At 46.3% G+C, this 7,281-nt stretch overlaps 2 non-coding genes and 1 pseudogene across 2 annotated transcripts; all 3 read left to right on the plus strand.

Annotated features, from left to right (window-relative positions):
• The first annotated feature begins 454 nt into the window (after nucleotides 1-454).
• Nucleotides 455-2,265, plus strand: LOC149574681 (18S ribosomal RNA; annotated as a pseudogene).
• A 742-nt stretch (nucleotides 2,266-3,007) lies between these two features.
• On the plus strand, nucleotides 3,008-3,161 carry LOC149574682 (5.8S ribosomal RNA). The gene has a single exon (XR_016361288.1). It is a non-coding gene; the product is annotated as a 5.8S ribosomal RNA (ribosomal RNA).
• A 220-nt stretch (nucleotides 3,162-3,381) lies between these two features.
• Nucleotides 3,382-6,783, plus strand: LOC149574683 (25S ribosomal RNA). Its single transcript, XR_016361050.1, has one exon. It is a non-coding gene; the product is annotated as a 25S ribosomal RNA (ribosomal RNA).
• Nucleotides 6,784-7,281: the final 498 nt, after the last annotated feature.

Below are 7,281 nucleotides of genomic sequence, written 5' to 3' on the forward strand. Positions count from 1 at the left end.
AAAATGTTTGTTTTGATCGAGAAGGCTTTTATCTATGCAGGTGCACCTCAACAGGCGTGTAGGAGGCATATGCCTAGGAAATGGATGTCTCTGAGTGGCCTTACAATTGAGGTGGCTACATGCATGATGCATCTCGTACAGACTTGAGGCTTCTTTTCGAGTAGTGGTGACAGCGAGCTCAAGGGTAAAGTGTTCCGTACGAGACATTCTTCCTAGGTGCCTATGAATAGAGGCTCCCTATTCGGCCCTCTCCAGTCGATGATGGGACACTTTCCTCTTGTGTGAAATCTTTGAGTGTTGCGAGTCCTACTCGTGCTGTGAATGTCATTCTTGTTGCTTGTGCAGGGGATTATGTTTGGATGCATGACGGAGCGAATGCAAATTTTAGTTTCCCATCGCGACGGGCATCCCCTTGGCTGTAGCAAGTCTTGGGGGTCCCCTTGTCATTAGAAGCTACCTGGTTGATCCTACTAGTAGTCATATGCTTGTCTCAAAGATTAAGCCATGCATGTCTAAGTATGAACTATTTCAAACTGTGAAACTGTAGATGGCTCATTAAATCAATTATAGTTTCTTTGATGGTACTTTTCTACTCGAATAACCATAGTAATTCTAGAGCTAATACATGCACCAAATCCTCACTCTCAGAAGGGATGCATTTATTAGATAAAAGGCCGACGTGGGCTCGCCTGCTATTCTGGTGATTCATGATAACTCGACGGATCGCACGACCTTTGTGCTCGCAACGCTTCATTCAAATTTTTGCCCTATCAACTTTTAATGGTAGGATAGAGCCCTACCATGGTGGTGACGAGTGACAGAGAATTAGGGTTCAATTTTGGAGAGAGAGCCTGATAAACAGCTACCACATCCAAGGAAGGCAACAGGTGCGCAAATTACCCAATCCTGACATGGGGAGGTAGTGACAATAAATAACAATACTAGGCTCATCGAGTCTAGTAATTGGAATGAGTACAATCTAAATCCCTTAACGAGGATCCATTGGAGGGCAAGTCTTGTGCCAACAGCTATAGTAATTTGAGCTCCAATAGCATATATTTAAGTTGTTGCAGTTAAAAAGCTTGTAGTTGGACCTTGGGTCGTCACGGTCGGTCTGCCTTTTGGGTGTGCACTAGCCCTCACATCCCTTCTGCTGGCAGCATGTTCCTAGCCTTAATTGGCTAGGTCGTAGTTTCGGCACCATTACTTTGAGAAAATTAGAGTGCTCAACGCAAGCCTAAGCTCTTAATACATTAGCACAGAATAACACGATAAGGGTCTGGTCCTATTCCTTTGGCCTTCAGGACCAGAGTAATGATTAATAGGGACTGTCAGGGTCATTCGTATTTCATTTTCATTGGTGAAATTCTTGGATTTATGGAAGACGGACCACTGCAAAAGCATTTTCCAAGGATGTTTTCATTAATCAAGAATGAAAGTTGGGGGCTCGAAGATGATCAGATACCATCCTAGTCTCAACCATAAATGATGCTGACCAGGGATCGGCAGATGTTGCTCTAAGGACTCCGCCAGCACCTTCTGAGAAATTAGAGTGTTTGTGTTTCGAGGGGAGTATGGTTGCAAGGCTGAAACTTAAAGGAATTAACAGAAGAGCACCACTAGGACTGGAGCCTGTGGCTTAATTTGACTCAACATGGGGAAACTTACCAGGTCTAGACATAGTAAGTATTGATAGATTGAGAGCTCTTTCTTGATTCTATGGGTGGTGGTGCATGGTCGTTCTTAGTTGGTGGAGTGATTTGTCTTGTTAATTATGTTAACGAATGAGACCTTAGCTTGCTAACTAGCTACACGGAGGTTCCCCTTCGTAGCCAGCTTCCTAGAGGGACTATGGCCTCCTAGGCCATGGAATTTTGAGGCAATAACAAGTCTGTGATGCCCTTAGATGTTCTGGGCCGCACGCGCGCTACACTGATGCAACCAATGAGTTTCTCTCCCTGGCCAAAAAGGTTTAGGAAATCTTGTCAAATTGCATCATGATAAGGATAGACCATTGCAATTATTGATCTTCAATGAGGAATTCCTAGTAAGTGCAAGTCATCAGCTCATGTTGACTACGTCCTTGCCCTTTGTACACATTTCCCATCGCTCCTACTGATTGAATGATCTGGTCAAGTGTTTGAATTGTGACAATGATGACAGTTCTTGTCGGTGACCTCTTAAGAATTTCATTGAACCTTATCATTTAAAGGAAGGAGAAGTCGTAACAAGGTTACCATAGGTGAACCTGTAGTAAGATCATTGTCGGTTTGAGACCCTGAATCATATAGGGGATGGAGCTAGCCTCCTGCCCGCCCCCAAAATCTTGGGGATGTGCAGACACTTGGCCCTGTAGTGATGTGTTGGACAATGGCCAAGCTACGGGTCCAGTGCCATCAAGGTCAAGGGTCACATTGAATTTCGTGATCAAAAGCATGGATTCCCCACGGGGTGAAGAAGAGACTCAGATGCAATTTGGAATAGGATAGGTGCCTTCGAACGACATCTGCATCGGAGTGAGAGGTCTCTTCTTGGTTTTAGTTCAGAGGGGGTCTGGGCCTCGTGCCCCATTGAGATTTCATGGTCCGATCGCATGCGTGGCATTGTGCCAAGGATCCGTTGTTTCGACGATGGCAAGTTGGGACTGCCGCAACCCCTTGTTGCCTTGCCCAGGTGTGTTAACTCGCAACTCATTATAACTTAGGACTGACATTAACTCATCGCTTGGAGCGTTCTATGCTTAGGATGGGTGCACTCATATGATTTGCAGGGCAGGGGCCCCGTCCGATGACATGTCTCTCCCATGCATCGACTCTGACCTTTGCAAGGTGACGGGGTGAGGACACACCACAGCATTCCTCGTCGCACCCATTGGGTGCTCGAGGTTTGGGATGTGTCAAAACCAAACACACAGGTGCACCGTGCACCTTAGAAATCCAGAGAAGGAAGCGCAATCTAGTGCCTTGTGCACTTGGGTCACCAAAAGACAAAAATATAAAAAAATCACGACTCTTGGCAACGGATATCTGGGCTCTCACCATGATGAAGAATGTAGAAAAATGCAATACTTAGTGTGAATTGTAGAATCCCATGAATCATCAAGTCTTTGAATGGAAGTTGCGCCCGAGGCCTCAGCCAAGGGCACATCTGCTTGGGCGTCGCACTACAAAATTGCCCTCCCCAGCGAGGAGTAGAGATGGCTGTCCATGTTCACAAGTGGCGTAGTTGGCTAAAATGAGCACGAGGTCTGTCGATTTGTTGCGATGAGTGGTGGCTCACAAAGACCGGCATTGGTTTGCACTGATCGAATGATTCCTGCAAGGAACTTTATTTTGGGCTCAGTGGCCCACTGCAGTGTGGGCATGCTGCATCTCTCTACTGCATCACCAAGTCAGGCGTGAATACCTGCTGAGTTTAAGCATATCAATAAGCAGAGGAAAAGAAACTTACCAGGATTCCCCTAGTAACTGCGAGTCAACCGGAAAGAGCCTAGCATGAAAATTGACAGTCGCGCCTGTCTAATTGTAGTCTGTAGAAGCATCCTTAGCGACGAACTAGGCCCAAGTCCCCTGAAAGGGGGAACCAGAGAGAGTGAGAGCCCCATCAGGCCTGGACCCTGTCGCACCATGAGGCACTGTCGGCAAGTTGGGTTGTTTGGGAATGCAACCGTAATCGGGTGGTAAATTTTGTCCAAGGCTAAATACGGGCAAGAGACCGATAGCGAACAAGTACCGCGAGGGAAAGATGAAAAGGACTTTGAAAAGAGAGTTAAAGAGTGCTTGAAATTGCCAGGAGGGAAGTGGATGGAGGCTGGCGATGTGCCTCGGTCGGATGCGAAATGGTGTGAGCCGATCTGCCACTCGATCCAGGGGATGTGCCAGCATGGGCTGTCGCAGTAGCACAAGCACAAAATTTTGGTCACACAAATGCTTTCATTGCAGTGGTTGAGGAGCGAAGCATGTGCCTTTATGATGGGATATTGGGGACTTATGTGCATGTGGCACTGGCTAGCGGGCTTTCCATATGACTCGTCTTGAAACACAGACAAAGGTGTCTAACATGTGTATGAGTTCGTAGGTTCGAAAAACCCACAAGGGGCAAGGAAGCTGACTGGTGAGATCCCCTCTCAGGGGTGCACCACCTATCGACCTTGATCTTATGTGAAGGGTTCGAGTGCGAGCACACCTGTTGGGACCTGAAAGATGGTGAACTATGCCTGAGCAGGGTGAAGCCAAAGGAAACTCTGGTGGAGGCCCATAGGGATACTGACGTGCAAATCATTCATCTGACTTGGATATAAGGGCGAAAGACTAATCGAATCGTCTAGTAGCTAGTTTCCTCCAAAGTTTCCCTTAGGATAGCTAGAGCTCACGTGCAAGTTTTATTAGGTAAATCAAATGATTAGAGGCATTGGGGGCATAATGGCCTTGATTGATTCTCAAACTTTAAATAGGTAAGTTGGTGCAGCTGCTCTATTGAGCCGCACCACAAAATCGCGAGCTCCAAGTGGGCCATTTTTGGTAAGCAGAACTGGCAATGGGGGATGAACCAAAAGCTGAGTTACGGTGCCAAATTGTGTGCTGACCCAGATCCCACAAAGGGTGTTGGTTGATTAAGACAATAGGACGATGGTCATGGAAGTCAAAATCTGCTAAGGAGTGTGTAACAACTCACCTGCCAAATCAACTAGACCCAAAAATGGATGGCGCTGAAGCACGCAACGTATACTTGGTCGTCGGGGCAAGTGCCAAGGTCCGATGAGTAAGAGGATGTAGGGGTTGTTGCGAAACCTTGGGCATGAGCCTGGGTGGACTAGCCCCTGGTGCAAATCTTGGTGGTAGTAGCAAATATTCAAATGAGAACTTTGAAGACTGAAGTGGGGAAAGGTTCCATGTGAAAAACACTTGGACATAGGTTAGTCGATCCTAAGAGATGGGGAAACCCTGTTTCAAGGGTGCACTTTGCGCGATCATCAAAAGGGAATCGGTTTAATATTTTCAAACCAAGATGTCGCGGCAAACTTCAACATTAAGAAATCTAGAGATGTCGGCGGGGGCCCCGAGAAGAGTTATCTTTTCTTTTTAATAGCCTGCCCACCCTAAAATTGGTTCAATCAGAGTTAGGATCCAGCGGCTAGAAGAGCACTGCACATCCTGCGATGTTTGGTGCACCTTTGGTGACCCTTAAAAATCTAGAGGACCGAGTACCGTTCACGCTCGATCGTACTCATAACCGCATCAGGTCTCCAAGGTGAACAGCCTCTGGTCAATAGAACAATGTAGGTAAGGCAAGTCAAAAAAATGGATACGTAACTTCGAGAAAATGATTGGCTCTAAGGGCTGGGCCTAGGGGTCTGCACCCTGAACTCATGGGCTGTTGGCAACCTGTGCAAGCTGCACTCGCAGCGAGGGTGGGTCGTCGTGTGTCGATCAGGCGACGGACGCAAGACACCCCCTTCGAAGGGCTTTCCCTAGGCGACAAACAGTCAACTCAGAATTGGTACAGATAAGGGGAATCTGACTGTTTAATTAAAACAAATCATTGCGATGGTCCTTGTGGACGCTGATGCAATGTGATTTTTGCCCAGTGCTCTGAATGTCAAAGTGAAGAAATTCAACCAAGCACGGGTAAACGACAGGAGTAACAATAACTCTCTTAAGGTAGCCAAATGCTTCGTCATCTAATTAGTGATGTGCATGAATGGATTAACGAGATTCCAACTGTCCCTATCTACTATCTAGCAAAACCACAGCCAAGGGAATAGGCTTGGCAGAATCAGCGAGGAAAGAAGACTCTGTTGAGCTTGACTCTAGTCCGACTTTGTGAAATGACTTGAGAGGTGTAGAATAAGTGGGAGCTTTTGGGCACAAGTGAAATACCACTACTTTTAACATTATTTTACTTATTTTGTGAGGCAAAGACGGGACAATGCCCCTGTTTTTGGCCTTAAGGTGCATTTAGGCGTACCGATCCGGGCGGAAGACATTGTCAAGTGGAGAGTTTGGCTGGGGTGGCACATCTGTTAAAAGATAACATAGGTGTCCTAAGATGAGCTCAACGTGAATAGAAATCTCATGTGGAACAAAAGGGTAAAAGCTCATTTGATTTTGATTTTCAGTACGAATACAAACTATGAAAGCGTGGCCTATCGATCCTTTAGACTTTCAAAATTTGAAGCTAGAGGTGTCAGAAAAGTTACCATAGGGATAACTAGCTTGTGGCAGCCAAGCGTTCATAGCGACATTGCTTTTTGATCCTTCAATGTTGGCTCTTCCTATCATTGTGAAGTAGAATTCACCAATTGTTGGATTGTTCACCCACCATTAGGGAACATGAGCTGGGTTTAGACCGTCATGAGACAGGTTAGTTTTACCCTACTAATGATCTGCGCTGCGATAGTAATTCAACTTAGTAGGAGAGGAACCATTGATTCACACATTTGGTCATCGCGCTTGGTTGAAAAGCTAGTGGCGTGAAGCTACCATGTGTCAGATTATGACTAAAAGCCTCTAAGTCAGAATCTACGCTAGATGCGATGCATATCTCTCTCCAGCTACATCGCGACTTGCAGTAGGGGTGCTCTTGCACTCCCAGGGGCCTGTATCATTGGCCATCTCCGATCAGCGCATTAGCCCGTTGAAGCAACCTTGGATATTAATTTCAAGTGGTTGGTGAGAAGAATCTTTTGCAAATGACTTAACTAAGTCACAGAGTATTGTAAGTGGCAGAGTGGCCTTGCTACCACAATCCACTGAGATTCAGCCCTCTGTCGCCTTGATTCGAAAAACCTTTTTCGACTCTGGGGCGGGTGGGGTTTGTGATTTGCGCAAGGGCAAGAAAATCTTCCAGGTGGGTGGGGTTTGCCAATTTTTTTTGTGAGGTCGTAACAATCTCTCAGGTGCCAAATTCTCAGCAGGTGGGGTTTGTAATTTGTGTGAGTGCGAGAAAATCTTCCAAGTGCCAAATTTTGGGTGGGTGGGCTTTGCAATTTTCACGAGGGTGGAAAACTCTCCCAAGTGCCAAATTCTTAGCAGGGGTTTTTAATTTCTGCCAGAGTGGAAAAATTTCCCAAGTGCCAAATTTCGAGTGGGTGGGGTTTTGTGAAAATTTCTGCGAGGGAAAAGAAATTTCCCAAGTGCCAAATTCCCAGCGGGTGGGGTTTTATAAAAAGTTCCACGAGGGCAAAAAAATCTCCCAAGTGCCAAACTCTTGGTGAGTGGGGTTTATAAATTGCGTGAGGGTGGGGAAATCTTCTAGGAACCAAATTTTGAGCGAGTGGGG

This window comes from Cupressus sempervirens, chromosome 2 (genome assembly GCF_028749045.1).
Source record: "Cupressus sempervirens isolate cs-2001-9-10 chromosome 2, ASM2874904v1, whole genome shotgun sequence".
In the NCBI taxonomy this organism is placed as follows: domain Eukaryota; kingdom Viridiplantae; phylum Streptophyta; class Pinopsida; order Cupressales; family Cupressaceae; genus Cupressus; species Cupressus sempervirens.